Source organism: Equus przewalskii, chromosome 14 (genome assembly GCF_037783145.1).
Source record: "Equus przewalskii isolate Varuska chromosome 14, EquPr2, whole genome shotgun sequence".
Classification (NCBI taxonomy): domain Eukaryota; kingdom Metazoa; phylum Chordata; class Mammalia; order Perissodactyla; family Equidae; genus Equus; species Equus przewalskii.
In genome coordinates, this window is record NC_091844.1 from 37,273,039 (window position 1) to 37,290,651 (window position 17,613).

At 37.7% G+C, this 17,613-nt stretch overlaps 1 protein-coding gene across 9 annotated transcripts in view; it reads right to left on the reverse strand.

The window, feature by feature from the left end:
* The window catches only part of UGP2 (UDP-glucose pyrophosphorylase 2), a 51,018-nt gene that overhangs the window by 11,501 nt on the left and 21,904 nt on the right, over nt 1-17,613 (reverse strand). The gene's annotated exons all lie outside the window — the stretch shown is intronic.

The following is a 17,613-nucleotide window of genomic DNA, read 5'->3' on the forward strand; positions in this document are numbered from 1 at the left end:
CTTCAACGTCTCCCTCATAGGAAAGGAACAGTGACACAGTGGAAGCCCAAATTCTTTTGTTCAAAGCGGAGGCAAAAGCAAGTCTAAACATCTTGTAGCAAGAATGAAAGCTTTTAAAAAGATCAGAATAGATTTCCTATCCATTTACAGGACATTTTGTTTTGTCTTTCTTTAACAGAATAGGTCATCAAATGTACTCTTCAGTAACATCATGGTGTAGGATAGAAGACACTTGAGGGGACTAAAAAATAAAACCACACAGTAAATGCTCAGCAAACACTGAGCTGTTTTTATTTGTTCTGCTACCTGTAGGTGTGTGCGTGATGTTGTGTGTATGTGTGTGTGTGTGTGTGTGTGTGTGTGTGTGTGTGTGTCATGGACGAAGTCTGTGATTGGAAAAGGAGTTGATGGGCTCACACTCCAGTGATTAAGCTGTGGAGGAAACATCCCTTTATACTTGGTCAGACAAGCATACTTACATGTCATGTGTAGCTTCCTGACCACACAATTCCTACTGTTAACAGCTCTTTCCACAACAACTAGTCTGTGACTCATTTTCTCTACTCTGCAAGACACTATGAATACACTTTCTTGCTTGGTGTAAATACTGAGGAACGTGGAGCACTCTTCTCCAAGACTCTCTACTGGTTATCACCCCTTCTGAATTATTTCCTAGTGTGGTAGGATTTCCAGTTTTCCTGGTAAATGCCACTAAACAGTCTTCAGCAGTCATTCAGATTCAAAAGAAGGGCTGGTGACAAAAAAAGACCGGAGGAGGGGCCAGGCCTGTGGGCATCATGGCCCTCCAGTGGGTGCTACCTAAATACTGGGATGCTAACCACCAAAGAAAAGGAGGTCAGGGAGGCAAGAAAGAACACAGACCACACTGGTTGGTTCCCTGGCAGCACTTGATCCAGGTGAAGACAATCTATGGGTGATGATAACATGGATGCCCAATACACACACACAAAGTGCCCATGGCCCAGTTGACTGTCATGCCTTGAAGAATGTTTTGACTCCACTCCCATGAACATCATTTGTTCAGCATTTCAAAGAAACTGGTAATATTCCATGAGAGAAAAAGTCCAATTTAAGTGCCATACTACCAGAAAAGTAAGAGTAGATGACAGAGCTGGAACCTTTTGTCACTCTGATATTACACGATAGTTTATAATCCTTTCTAGCCCAGCTACTGAAATCAACCAGTCAGTAAAGGAATGCCACCATGATACAACGGCTTCACGTAGTCTATTATCAGGTTAGGAGAATTTCTTGGGTGCATATTTACTCAAAAGAGTGAGAAAATGGGACCAAGACAAATATTTTGCAATTATCTTTTAAAAGCCAAGAATTTCCATTTAGCAGTTACTTCTGACTTCCCAGGAAAGAATTTGATATTTACAGAGCTCTCACAAGTGTGTGAAAATCAATTTAACTGAAAACCCCTGATTCATGCATTCATTTTAGGTAAAATTGTTAGTTGATAAAAATTTTTACCCATTTAATGCTTCTTTGAATATACTTTTTAAAAACTACAATACATAGAAGCAAATTTCTTTTTCTACCCATGGTGAGACAGGCCTGTTTTCCAATTTCACCTAAAAACTATTCATTGTGAAACAATATACATACACAAAAGTTTATAAAATACACATATACAGTTGGAAAAATAACCTAAATAAAGAATACTGCTATAATTTAGAAGCCTCTACGTGTCTGTCCCTGATCACATTCCTCTTCCACCTCTAGTAGTATCCACTGTTTTGACTTTTACTCTCTACAGTTTTACCACTTATGTATGTAGCCATAATAATATTTTTACTTAATTTTATGTCTCTAAATTTTTAAATAAATTGAACCATACTATAAAGTATCCTCTTTTGACTTGCTTCTTTAATTCATGTTATATTTTCAGAATAATTCACATTAATGCATGCAGCTATAGTACATTCTCCTTTCACTATAGTATTCAATTTATATATCCATTAAAAGAAACAAAACTGTCAATATTCACAGATGATATGATTTTATATGTAGAAAATCCAAAGACCCTACAAATAAACTCATTATTAGAATAACGTGATCATAGCAACATTGACGATACATGGTCAATCTTCTAAAAAAGACTACTTTTGGAACCCTTGTACACTGTTGGTAGGAATGTGAAATGGTGTTTACATGTAAAATGTAAAATGGTTTCCTATTAAGGAAAACAGTATGATGGTTCCTAAAAAACTTAAAAGTGAATTATCATATGATTCAGCAATTCTACTTCTGGGTATTTACTGCAAAGAATTGAAAGCAGTCTCCAAGAGATGTTTGTATACTCACCTTCATAGCAACATTATTCACAATAGCCAAAAAGTGGAAGCAACTCAAATGTCCATCAACAGAAGAATGGATAAAACAAAATGTGGAATATACTTACAATGGAATATTACTCAGTCCTAAAAAAAGGAAACTCTGACAAATGCTACAACATGCATGAACCTTGAGGACATTATGTTAAGTGAAATAAGCCAGTCATAAAAAAATATGGAGGCCAGCCTGTGGCCGAGTAGTTAAGTTTGTGTGCTCCGCTTCAGAGGCCCAGGGTTAGGAACCTGGGCGCAGACATGGCACCACTCATTAGGCAATGTTGAGGTGGTGTCCCACGTGCCACAACTAGAGGGACCCACAACTAGAATATACAACTATGTACTGGGGGGATATTTGGGGAGAAAAAAAGCGGGGGGGGGGGGGTGGAAAAAAGAAGACTGGCAACAGTTGTTAGCTCAGGTGCCAATCTTAAAAAAGAAAAAAAGAAAGATAAATATGAGGTACCTTCATATAGTCAGATTCATAGAGACAGAAAGTAGAAGAGTGGTTACAAGAGGTTGCGGGTAGGGAGAAATGGGGAGTTACTGTTTAATGGGTAGAGAGTTTTAGTTTTGTAAGATCAAAGAGTTCTGGAGATTGGTTGCACAATAATGTGAATGTACTTAACACTACTGAATTGTATACTTAAAAATGTTTAAAGATGAAAAAAAAGATTAACTGTTTCTACATATAAAGAATTAGAAAGTAAAAGTGACTAAAAAGTTATCTTTTATAATACCATCAAAAATAGCAAATAGCAAATATCTAGAAATAAATCTAACAAAAGATATGCAAGAGTTCAACATGGAACACTAGAAAACATTTTTGAGAAAAATCAAAAGATTTATTTAAAATTCAGGGATGTAGTTACAGGTTTATAAATTAGAAGATTTACTTACGTAAAGACGTCAATTTCCCCCAAACTGATCAATGCAATCCTAATCAAAGCTCAAGAGTTTCTTGTGTGGAAACTGACAAACCAATTTAAAGTGTTTATGAAAATGCAAAGGGCCAAGAAGAGCCAAGACACTTTCAAAGAAAAACAAATTGGGAGAACCAGCTTGGTAATACTTTTTTTAAATTGTAGTAAATATCCATAGCATAAAATCTGCCAGCTTAACCAGTTTTAAGCGTACGGTTTGGTAGTATGAAGTATATTCACAACCAATCTCCAGAACGCTTTTCATCTTGCAAAACTGGAACTATACTCATTAAAAAACAAGTCCCCATTCCCTCTCCACCCACCCCCTGGCAATCATCCTTCTACTTTCTGTCTCTAAGAGTTTGACTATTCTAGGTACACAAGTGGAATCATACAGTATTTGTCCTTTTGTGACTGACTTATTTCACTTAGCACAGTATCTTCAAAATTCATTTAGCATTCTTTTTTTAAAGTGGCTTATATGTTTGAGGATATTCCAAATTAACACAGATTTTTCCAGAAAAAGGTCTATATTTAATAAAGTTTATGTATGTGCATGCAATATATCTGGGAGAAGGAGAGACTGGTACAAAGGACTGGAATACAGGTGTAGGTTGACAGATTCTGTGGCAAATTGAGCCTTATAAAACTTATTTATTCCATTTGCAGATATTAAAACTGGAATAGAATACAAGTTCTAAAGTCTTAGTAATCAGAAAACTGATTCTCTTTATTTGAATTTAATAAACATAACAATGCACCCTTAACTTTGAAATAAAAGATTAAAAGTATGACAAGAATACTACAAGTGTAACCACAGTTCTAAAAGTATAAACCTAAGAAAATGCTGCTCTTCAGATACACGTGAAAACAATGCAGAAAGGAAGGACTTAGGTTTCAGACGCTGCTCAACACCTGTGTTCTAAATTTACTAGTATCCTGAGGGATGGGCAGCCTGTCATTTCAAGGCAAAAACTTTACAAAAATGTAAACAATGTAAAAAGTGACTTCTTCATATTTAAATATGTGGTCAAAAGATCAACAGGATGGCACTTTTTTCAGTGTCACTCTCTAGACACAGTGCCGTCCCATAGAACTTTCTGCAATTACGGAAATGTCTTATAATGTGTGCTGGCCACATGTGGCTCATGGGCTCTTGAAACGTGGCTAATACAACCGAGGAAAAGAAGTTTTAATTTTATTCGCTATTAATGTAAACCAACACATGTGGTGAGTGGCACGTGTAGTTCCAGATGGTCTATTAAAAAAAAAATCAACCAAGGAATCAGAATTATGTTTCAGTTCATTTTAATAAAACTCTGCCAGAATCTTATTTTGTTCAATATAATCTTTTTTCACTTTAATGACACTGACATCACAAAACATTCAACCAAACATATAAAAAGATGACCTAAAACCTGATTCTTCCCTATCTTCACTAATCAACATTTCATTTATGTAACAATGAACAGTACTGAGCTTTTATTAAGGACACACTGATGTTCAACTTCAGCCTCAGAATCTGATCAAATAATCTGTAGTCAGCTTTAGCCTAAGCCTCTGGAAGGCCAAATGCCAACCCCTACACTTAAACACCAATTCAGGAGTCCTGAAACCTCTGATGATGCAGGTACTTGTCAAACCTTATTGTTACAACATCAGCAACTCAAACAAGACATATCTTTAGGGTTAACTGTTGATATTTAAATATTCTTTTTCAAACAGGTAAATATTCTAGATGTAACTTGGAGTGAAAAATTTCATGTAACATTAATATTCTACCAGTTGAAGTATAAATACTTATTATTATAAGAGAAAAATGCTACAATTATTTTAAAAGCCATTAGTTTTGTGTACAAAATGTTTGCAAATATTTCAGTTGTTAAATTTAAACTGGGAAACTAACAGTAAACATAAAAATTGAGTGTTAGATATCTTTAGGAAGAATATAATTTTCTTTTTGAGCTGAGAAATGTTTACACAAATTTGAATAATAATACCAGGCAGAATAATGTAAATTGGACTATATCTTAATTCTAACCTTTATAGAATTGTTTGGTATACTAACATTCATAGCATTAAGCAAAATGAGCTTCAGGAACCATATTTAATTTTTAGCTATTTAATTCCATTTAGGTCATGATTCTTTTTTTTTTTTTTGAGGAAGATTAGCTCTGAGCTAACTACTGCCAATCCTCCTCTTTTTACTGAGGAAGACTGGCCCTGAACTAACATCTGTGCCCATCTTCCTCTACTTTATACATGGGTCGCCTACCACAGCATGGCTTTTGCCAAGTGGTGCCATGTCCGTACCCAGGATCCAAACCAGCGAACCCCGGGCCGCCGAGAAGAGGAATGTGTGAACTTAACCATTGCGCCACTGGGCTGGCCCCTAGGTCATGATTCTTTAAGAAAAAGTACTAATAGGAATTTTTCACTTCCTGTGAAGATGAATTAAAAACCAAATATCAACCTTGTACATTAAAAGTTTCACCAGGAGAAAAAAAAAGTCATGTATACTCATGATAAATCATCTTTGATCCAACACCATAAAGAATATAAAGTTTATGAAAAGTACTTAGAGGAAAAAATACATTTTGTTCACACTAATCATACTTCAAAACATGCAATTTATTAGAATGCTTTAAGAAGACAATTCCTTATGACTGAGGCTATGGAGACTAAACAAATTTTTTCTTGTATCCTAAAAACTTATTCTATGATGGTGACAAAAGGTCTCAGTCTCATAATGATTTTAACACTAGGCCACTTGACCTTCAGCCAAAAGGTGTATTTATACTTTTAGTTTTAATTCAAATCTCCCCAATATTAGTATCTTAAGAACTTGAATTTAAATGTAAAATGCAATTCTGAATTACTTTTCAAATATTTTGTGTGAAATAAAATGAGCTGATCCAAGCATAATATTAAGTTCCAAAACTGAGTTAATAAAGACTTTTGGGCACAGTTCCAAGCAACTCACAAGTATAAAGACTTTTTATCATTCAGTTGAGTGCCCAGAATTCTCTGTGAAGTGCCACAATTAAGTGGGCAAGGAGCCTCTACACTTACCTCTACAAATGTCAAGGAATCGTGGTTCTTTATGTAGTGCTTTTAGTAATATCTACTTGTCTTGCTATATCTAATCTTTAAAGCAGCTAATTAAATACAGGCCCAGCTGAGCAAAAGTTGACTGTTAACAAGAAAAGGACTCTGAGAAGAACTATGTAGTGAAAGGGAAGAGAGTCATAGGTGTGAAGTTAACAAGGTATGAAGAGGAGAGAGATGTTCAGAGTGGTCAGCTTAGTGTTGCTCTTGGAAGTCTCCACTGGAGGTCTTTCACTTACATTTCACCATCTATACCCATCCCCCTTCTTTCCGCTACACAAACACATACAGACACACATATGTAAAGAAAGGTACCAATTGTTTGATTCTGGGAAGCCAGGACACTTTTTGCCTAAAGCTTACCACAGGTTAAATTAAGTGGAAGCACAGCTTTCCATCACATGAATCACCCAATATGCCAACAGACATTCTCTCTGTTGGTGATGCAGTCCCCACCCTCCACCAGGGACCTCACCGAGCAGTCCCACAGAGCTCAGTTTAGTTCCACAAGCCAAGGGGATCTGTGTTAGAAAGTTGCCTGGTAACAGCTGAAGTTATACCAGACACACCTAGTCACAGAGACATTTTTAGACCTGCCCTCCATTTCCCCCTTCTCAGCTCCCCCAGGAGAACGCACTAAGACATCTACTCAGGCAAAGACGGATGACGTTTGGAGATGACAGGGAGTACTGCACACTGCCGGACACGGCCTCGATGTTACTCTGACTGAATCACTTTCGTCAGTCACTAGTGCAGATCTTTGTGCTTTCGATCCTAACCACCCTGTTTCTCTTTCTCTCAGACATGAAGAGAATTCAGTGTTCGAGGAAGACCCTGACTGCAACTAACTATACAGTAGGGCCACCTCTCCAGGTGAGGTGGGACAAACCCCATGAAGCTCCCTACAAAATATGCAGAGGAAGCTAGGCCTCTCATGTTTTCTTTCCACTGGGAGAAAAGAATTGGTCAAATATCCAACCTCTTCTGAGGAATGAAAAGAAAGTAATTGGCAATCTACTGAAGAACGTGATTTAAACAACATTCTGCCCTCTAGGATGTCAATCTAGTTTTTCTCCAGAAACTGAAAGATTTTTAACAAGATCTTTTAAAAATCGTCTACCACGATCTCTATCTTGCCAAGTCCATTCACAACTTAGTTTCCAGTTAGAAGAAAAGCTGAATTCATCACACAGTCATGGACACACTGTTCCCATTAGCAGTAGTATAACCCAGTTCTTGGTAGCATATTTGTGCTATTCCTGGAGACAGTGCCAAACACCCAAAACAAGCTAACAGTACCTGCCCTGTTATGGTTCACAAGGGTACGATTATTGCAATGTGAAAGATTTTTTTTTCCTCAACAAAAGCAAGTTTCCCTGGAAGAAAATGAGCTGTGCAAACAGTAAAACAAGTTTGGAATGAAGTTCCATATGTATAGGAAGTGTTCCAAGAACACCGGCTTATTCACTAAACTCTTACTGCACAGTGTCTGTGTGCCAAGTTCTGTGTGGCACTTTGGCATATTGTCCCTTCATTTCACATCGCTAAAGATAAAAACCAAAATCTGGGTTGTGTGAAAGCTCCTACAGATTAACTTAATGACAAGAAAATCCTACTTAGACCACAGATTTTTTTTCATTAAGACAAAGCAGGCAAATCATGTACATTATCACATGGTCTACCAACACCCCCTAAGCCACGCAGACGAGCTAAACTCCTATTTCATAAAGCAAATAAAAGCCATCATATACAGGAATGCCCTCAACTTTCTACCACCAGATCCTCAGGACCTCCCTGCACCTCCTCCTTTGCTTCTTTCCCTTCCTTCTGGTTACAGGAAGACCTGCCCCGCACCCTAAGGCCATCTCTCCGCCAATGCCCATCTCAAGAACTCCATTTCATCAATCATCCAGTCTCATCTTCAGTCTCTCCCTCTCTATTCCTTTCCATCAGCATGAACACATTCAAATATTTGCCATCTAAAAACCAAAAACACCAATGCATACACTCACTCATCCTTTCCTACACCCATATCATTTTTTCTCCATCATCTTAGAGGCAAAACTTCTTGAAAAAGTTGCTACAGTCACTTCGACTTCCTCACCTCCCTTTCACTCCCTCACCCACTGCAATCTTGTTTTCTCATCATTCAGTGAACTGCTCTTAACAAGGTCATCAGTCAACACTCCTAACTGCTAAATCCTGTCAATAACATCAATACTTCTCTTACCTGTGCTCTCAGCTGCATTTGACACAACTGACCACTCCCTAAATCTTGAAATGCTCTATTCCCCCTGACTTCTGAGACACTATATTCTATTTTCCCCTTCTTTCTGCCTGTTCCTTTTCAAGCCCATTCTAAGTAGACCTCCTCTTCCCAGGCAATCTGCTCCAATCATTCCTGTCTCTATGGCACCAAGACACACCCAGCCGCTAAGTCAGGAGCCTGTTCTCATCTGATCAATGACCAAGTCCTGTCAGCCTCACGAAATTGTCTCTGTGCCACAGTCAGCACCCAGCTCACACCTCCCCTGTGTTACTGCAGTGGTCTCTATGGTTTCCTTACCTCCCTCCAATCCGCCCTCCACCTTGCAGCTGGCAATCTTTTAAAAAAGAGAATTTGAACCTGTTTTTCTTCTTATTACATCATTCACAAAATAAAACACTGGCATGGTATGGCAGAGTTATTAGTTGCCTACCCTAACATCATTTTTTTGCTTCCACTTTAGAACACTGATTTTCAGCTGGGCACACCAAGACTACATTTCCTAGCCTCCCTTATAGCTATTTGTGCCAAAGTTCTGCCAACGTGATTAACAGTAGGTGAGCTGACAGATTTCCAGGGAGTCTCTGTGAAAGGGCAGGGGGGTGTGCCCTTCTTCCTCCTTCCTGCTGTTTGGAATGGAGACACGATGACTAACCTTCATTTAGGTGGCCATCTGGGACCATGAGGAGATAGGCTAAGGATGGCAGAGTGGCATGATAGACAAGCCCAGGTTCCTGATGACCACAAGCTGCCACACTAGCTCTGGATAGCCCCTGTCTAGACTTATTTTGTTGAGTTTCACTACTAAATGTAGCTGAATCTAATCCTAACTGGGAGATATGGTTTATAAGATCCTCAATGACTTGGCTCTTTTTGCCCTTCACTCCTTCCTACTCTCCCTTACACACACACACACACACACACACATTCCAGGAACACGCCACATCTCTTGCTTGTAGGCCTCTACACTTTTCTCCCTCATGCACCCTCACTTCACCAATTACCTTTCCTTCATCCTCCACCTCTCATGCATACCAGAGATTCTCAGGCTTTATGAGCTCTCAGATACTTGTGCAAGTCAGAAGTTAATGGAATCTCTTTCAGAAAAGTGCAATACCACCCCCCCAAAACTTTTTGCATACACTTTATACACTTTATTCCACTACAGTGGAAATTTCATTCATAAAATATAAAAATAATCTTTATAAGAGATGTTGTTTATTTCCCAGTGAAAATCAATATGTAAACAAAGCAAAAAATAAACTTTAACTCTCCAAACTGAATTTCAATAAGAAGGCTTCTGTTTGGTTTGAATAAGAAATTGACACTGTGATGTAGTTTGAAATGGTTACACGCATGCCGTCTTTACTGCCATTCCATTTTGACTTTTCTTTTTGATGATCACAAGTACTGAAAACCTCAACTCTCTTCAAGGCAAGCTCTCACAGCTTGCGCTGTCAGTTGAATGCAGGCTTGTACTAGGAATACCAGAATTCTCCAAGACTGAGAGCTCAATGGCCTATACAGTCCCTGTGTCTTCAAAAGTCAATAAGGTCATCTTTGCTGAAATCTGCATCACTATGCAGGATTGCACCATCTTAGACACAAAGCTCACAGATGCAGAAGAGGATGAATTACAGTGATGTGTGACGCTCACTCTCTTCTAGAGCAGCAGGACAGAGATGCTAGCTGGCAGCACAGATACTATCTGTGAACAGAGCACCAGACTTCTCTTCCAGCACAAGTTTTACTTGGCTTAGAAACTCTATCATTTTAATAACATTTCCAGAAGAGGTTCATAAATAATAATTCTTCTTCAAGGACACCAGCAGGCATATAATGGATGAAAACCAGGAGTTGGCTGCCCTGAAAAATATCTGAAATTGCAAGGACATGCTAAAAGGAATTGATGTAGCTGCTGTTTCCTCCACGACCTGATTCAAATCACTGTAATGAATTACATCAATTCCAGCATGAATGGCATCATTTGACAAGAAAGACTGCTCCAAAGCTGAATGAAGCAGTGTAGGACAGTAGCTGAGAGCAGAGGCTTTAATGCCAGGCTGCCTGGGTTTGAATCTTAGACTCTACCGCTTATTTTGGTAAATTATTTACCTGTGCTAAGCCTTTTTCATTTACTTCATTGATTTATTATGAGGATAAATGACACAGTGCATGTAAAGTGCTAAGCAAAGTGTGTGGCCCACAGGAAAAATACAAATGTTGGTTGGTGTTATGACTACATCATTGATTAGGTATACTCTCCACCACACTCCACATTTTAACATTTCTGAAACCAGGATGCATCATACAACCAATGGGATCTTACCATTAATTGGTTGCACTGTTTTTTCTTTTCTAGTGGTACATAAAAGGTACAACTTATAAACAATGGCACAAATTTGATAAAGATATGGTACTGAATTTCTCTCTGCTCCAAGTCACAAAGCAGCTCAATGATCTCCCAGGTGGAGGTTTCACCCAAAAGCTCTCTCCAGTCATGTGTAGCTTGAGGATAGTTTAAGACAGGTCCACAAACTATAGTCTGTGGGACAATCAGGACTGTCGTCTGTTTTCATGAAGTGTTATTGAACACAGCCACTCTAACTAGTTTACATATTGTCTGTGGCTGTTTTCTGCTACGATTGCTGAGCTAAGTAATCATGACAGAGACTGCATAGCTTACAAAGCCTAAAATATTTACTATCTGGCTTTTTACAGGAAAGGTCTGCCAAACCCTGGTTTAAGACAGTCTTCTGAGGTGAGAAAAATACAAGTTTTGATAACATTTCTGCTTTTTCAAACTATGCTTCTCCTAAAATGTCTCCCTACTACCTGACGACTTCTCAGGATGGCCAGACAGAACAGGATGTCCCTTAGGCTATGTTGGCTTCATGCTTCCACTGGCAAGAATACTGCCATATAACAACCCCTTAGGCTTTTTTATCTTCTCATATTTGTCCAGGAAAGCAAAACCAAGGATGTGTAATTAGTAGAACTCAGGCAATTTTCCAAACAACAGAACGAAAACCTAAGATTAAAAAAGTCTTTTCATTCATATGAGGTATCTAGAGTAATCAAATTCATAGAGACAGAAAGTAGAACAGGGGTTGCCACGAATGGGGGGGATGGGGAAAGGGGAGTTGTGTAATGGGTATAGCGTTTCAGTTTTGCAAAATGAAAAAATTCTAGAGACCGGTTGTACAATAATGTGAATATATTTAACACTACTGAAGTGTATACTTAAAAACGGTTAAGATGGCAAATTTTATGTTATATGTTTTTCACCACAATTAAAAGAATTTTTAAAAAAACTTTAAAGTCTTTTGCGTGGGTGCATATGTGCAGGTATACATGTATGCTCTGTCTAGGAGTCCAAAGACCACAGTAAAAACATCACTTCCTTTGGAAGACTTTTGTGACCCTCATACCCCCAGAAATGAATCTGGCACAGCCAGCTTCTATCATAGCAATTATTATACTGTCTCCAAATTGTCTGCTCAGTGCTCCATATCTGTTACGTGACTGTAAACTCCACGAGGGCAGTAACTGCCATATGGTACTCCCCCTACCATATCCATCACCCTTCATTAAGTGTTAGGATCACTGGCGGCACTCACATATTTGTTAAGTAAATAAGTAAATAAATAAATGGAACAATTGACCTATTCATAAATGAAATCTATTCTCTGGAAGTTATTTCTTGTCCTACTTTTGATAAGGAACTTATTTCTTATCTTATTAAATACTAATTTTAAAATAAAAGTGTTTTCATTATTAACCAGAAACAAGATTACAAATACCCATTATTTTAATTCAAGGAAAAAGTATTGGATTAGCAATACATTATGTATAAATTTGATAAAGAAAATCTAAATCTAAAACTTTGCTCTGTATAAAAAATAATTTTTATAGGTCATAATATTAGTGTAGTAATTGTAAAACAATCCCTCTGTGACAACAAACAGAAGGAACAATCACATAATAAACATAAGCAAAGCCTGAAAAAGCACCTTACCTAAGAAACTTCTTTTGTCTTCTTCTACTTATAAATTATAAGAATAAAAGGCAAACTATCAAATCAAGTACATATTTCAATTTTGCCAGCTATTAATATTAGCTCCCACATCTTTGAGGTTTTTAAAAAATTAATATTCATTATTTTAAAGTAAACATATGGACAGGAAAACATGAGGGCAATTTTTCCAGCAGTGGAGGGAATCAGCTGTCCTATTCATACACTGAGTCCTCACACGTCCAAAGGCAGAAATTTCTAAGAAGGAGTAAGTAAACCGGTCCTTTCAAAGAACAACTCATAAAGCTTGGCACCAATACTGTTCTTTAAACAATTACACTTATCACCACCAATCTAATAACTCATGCCCAATATCCTTCAATACAATCTGCTACCTTAGTTACTAAAGTCAGCCTTAGTAAAAATCTCAGCAAGAACTACTATTACCAGGAGCAGAATCATAAAAGTGACTTATTTTCATCTTAAGTCTTGTGTTGCCCTCTCTGGGGAGCCAAACTTGAATACTGTGCCCTTTTGTTATATAGAGGCAAGAATCATAGTGATTCAAAGTCCAATAACCAATTACTACAAACAAAAGGATATTTCTATATTAAATATTTCAAGCAACAATTAACACAAATAGCCAATGAAAAACTTCAACCTAATAATCAAATTAAAATTTACATAAAAATTTAAGAATAGTTTTCATCTAAACTGGAAAATATTTTTTTAATACTCAAGCTTTGTTAAGTGTAGTGAGACCAAGAATAAAATAGATTGTAGGTCTCTACTCAATGTTAACTCAGAGAGGCCTGTCCTGTCTCTGCCTATCTTATCTAAAATATTACCTCTACTCCTTTATTCTCTGTAACTTTACCTTTTTTTTCTTCATGTCACTTACCATTACTTGATGTTACATTATATATCTTTTATTGTCCATGCCTCCATTAGATTGTAAACTAGAAACTAGATAAGTCAACCTCATGAGGCCTTTAGCCTATATCCTCATCAGCTAAGGTAGCAGTTTTCAAAGAACTTTTCTCTTCAGTATGGATTAGAAAGAACAAAGGTAGATGAGCCAGTAAGTTGGAAAAGAGTTCTAATAGAAGAGATGGGAGGTCTAAAAGCCAGCTTGCTCATATGACTAGGACTAGCTCTTTACTAAAATCACTTTGTATCTCCCCTATCAGCCAACTCTCCTGTTAGTCTAACTGTGTACAAAAGATGCTTCAAAATAACTATGATAGGGGCCGGCCCCATGGCCGAGTGGTTAAGTTCACGCGCTTTGCTTCAGCTGCCCAGGGTTTCACCATTTGGGATCCCAGGCACAGACATGGCACTGCTCATCAAGCCATGCTGAGGCGGCATCCCACATAGCACAACCAGAGGCACTCACAACTAGAATATACAACTATATACTGGGGGCCTTTGGGGAGAAGAAAAAAAAAAGTAGATTGGCAACAGTTGTTAGCTCAGGGGCCAATCTTTAAGAAAAAAAATAACAACTATGATAATCCTGAATTCCCTAAAAAATAAAACTGAAGCCTCTAACATCGTCCTATGCTGTACTAGCTTTAAATTCTGAGGTACTAAACAGCCAGTGATTAAAGCAGTGTAAAGTACACTGTTAATTTAATTATATAATTCACATGGTTGGAACAGCCCTGGAGAAATGATGGGCGGGAAGATGGAAAAGGGCAGAGGCTATAAAAAGAAAGTTCTATGGAAGATTAAAGGGCAGGTGGGGAGGTGGACAAAAGCTAGCAGAAAGGTCAGATGACATAAAACTAAGAGTGGAGGCTAGGCTGACCTCTTCATTTGGAGAAGTCTGAATGAAGGAAAAGGCAATATTTTAGAAAGATACATATTTGCTTAGCTTGTGTATTTAAGGGAAGAGGTAAAGTGAGAACCAGAGCCCAGTAAGAGTGTAAGAAGCATATTTTAAAGATGCACAAGGGCACTGTTGGTGATGATGGAAAACTTTTATATCTTGATTGTAATGGTAGTTATATGGCTGAATGCATTTGCCAGAACTCATAAAATTGTACACTAAAAAGGCTAAATTTTGCTGTATGTAAATTACACCTCAATAAACCTGATGTTAACAAAAGAAAAGCTACCAACAGCTAAAATGCTGATTGACCTTATAAGGTTTGTCACAATTTAAAAAAACAAAAACAAGAATAAACATCTTTTAACTTACTATTTCGGTTGATGTTTTACAATGTTGAAAAATCTAAAATATAACGAAGGATGGTTTTTAAATACTGTTCCAATCTTCTACCATTAGTGTCTCTCTTTAATGGAAATTGCGGTTTCTGACATCTCTCCAGTGTATTCCACTGGCTGCAATGGCAGGTAAAAAGACTTAACATCTGGCTCTCTCAGGGCCTTTCTTCTGGCTCCAGATAAGGAGAAGCAGACACATCCACCATATGCTCGAGAACAAGCTACATGCTCTAAGCCTATTATTTCTAGACTCCTAGTGACAAAGCTTTTTTTCTCTTTGATTTCCCTCCCATCCTCTGAGAAGCCTTGCCTTAAGGTTACTCTAGGAGTCTACCTTAATGCCAGGAAGTCTTTCCTGAGCCCCTATGCCAGTTAGATGTTTCCATAGCACTCTGCGGACTGCATATCACACTGCTCTATAGTTAGCTGTTTCTGGATCCACTTCCTCCACAAACTTGAGGCCAAAATGCTGAAAAGTGACCACGACTTATTTTTGTAGCCCCAGCATCCAGCCAGTGCTTGGCAGAGAGGAGGCACCTAATAAATGTTTCTTGAATGGGATTCTAAGACACTAGCTCTTAACCTTTACAGGCCACGAGCTCCTTTGAGAATCTAATGAAAGCCAGGGCACCTACTCTGAAAAAATGTATATTTATACTCAGTTTTACCTATAATTTCGAGAAATCTATGAAGAGCCTACAATCTCTGCAGAGACCACCCAGCTTTAGATGCCTGGTATAAACGTGCCAGTCTCATCTTCACTATACAATAATGGGACAAGCACTGATCTAGAATAAGGAAAAGGAATTAGTAAAATATCCCCAGGGAATTACAGTGCAGAAAGGATTGGAGGCAGGCATGGGCCACTCATCTTGTTTTATATAAAAATTCTCCTAATATCAATCTTATAGGTTCAGGGTTACCCTGCATTAAATAAAGGTAATGGAAATTCCCTCACAGTTGTACCACAGATGAAGACGTGGGATAGGAGAACCTCATAGATATACTCTGCTCATCAGATTATAAAATGCAAAATGCCCACATAAAAGCTACACTTGGAGAATGTAAGATTAAAATGATCTGTATTAGGCCTTGTAAGACATGAGCCAAGGTCCAAAAAGACTCCTGTGTGTGTGAGACGGGGTTGGAGAGGGGAATGGCAATGTTCAAAGAGTGGTACTATCACCTATAGCCATGTTGTGATTTTCCCAAGGAGCTCAGCTTTGAGGACTGGACTGTCTCCTACTTTAGACAAAGGCAGTGGTTAGAGACCCTGGTCCAACCACATTACCTGGAGTCTCTCAAAGTGAATCACGGAACTGATATTAAAGAGGTCACATATTTACCATTACTATTTATAAAGTAAAATAATCAAGTAACCAGACTGGAATTAAGAATCACAGACTCATGGCCAGCCTCTTCAGTTATGTCCCCTTCCTAAAATAAAGGTCCTGTATATAAAGGCATGTGAAGGAAAGTAGTCCTGGGGAAAATTAAAGACTGTTCAATTCATTGTGGAATCAAAAGGTAGGGAATTACAGCTTTGGCAATATTTTCTAAATTATTATATTTGCTTAGACTGGTAATTCTATATATTACAATTTTAAAACTCTACATCAAGGAAAAGATGAGACTCTTTTGTATCCAGCCATGTCCTCAAGGCCATTTCCTTAAATGCCACTATTTCCTTTTTGCGGAATACTTTTACATTCAGGATCTCATTTTATCTTTACACACACACAAAACAAGTCTCTAATGGCTTTACCATTAGCTGACTGTATTTGGGAAATCTTCACCATGCTCAAAGCAAAGTGTCCTGTGTCACATCATGTCAGATCCTTGGCCAAACTACCTTCCAGTAAGTTTTTCAAAAAGATGTGCAAACATTAGCTGCACAATATACTATCATTCATCTTCCCCCCAAAAAACTTTATATTTTTACCCTGTATACGTACACTGTAACTTTCTCAGAATGCCACATCATTTAAACATATACATTTTAATGTTTTTGTACTGATAGACTAACAGTAAGAAAAGCTCTCAGTTATTTGATGGAGCAAAACAAAAAAATCTGTTGAAGCTAAATACCACCTTGGCAGGATATTCTTCATGCCAATTCTCTGTCACAATCAAAAAAAGAGTTGACCCTATATAACTCCTCCCCATTCACAAATACACCCTCACCCTTTTGAGGACTTTAAAACAAGAACAATGACAATCATAAATCAACCAGGGACATTCTGTTCAATCTAAAGGAAAAAGCCTTCTTTACAGAACATTTTTCACATAAACGAGAATGTACTTTATTATTACCATAGTCATTGCCAGCCAGGTGATAAGTTTTAAGTTAGGGTTCAAAAGAACCTGTCAGCCTCAGTACCATCTTGAGCAGGCTCTGTACCTCCTCGCCTCTTTTATCTATATCCCATCCCTCTCCATCTCCAACATGTTCAAACATTAAACTTGGCCAGGAACAGCCTCTCTAGAAAAACAAGGAAGTGGTCAAAGGAAGCTGTACATGCTGACTGGTCTTTCCTTGCTCTAGTCTAAACATTAACCGTAATACATTTTTTAAAACTTTCTTTTATTTATGTAGCTAAATATCAAGATAATCTTGATTATAACATTCATTTAGTTAACATTCACAAAATTGCGGCAGAGTATTATCCATGTCATAACTCCATAAATTGCGTTCTTCTTAGCCATAATTCAATA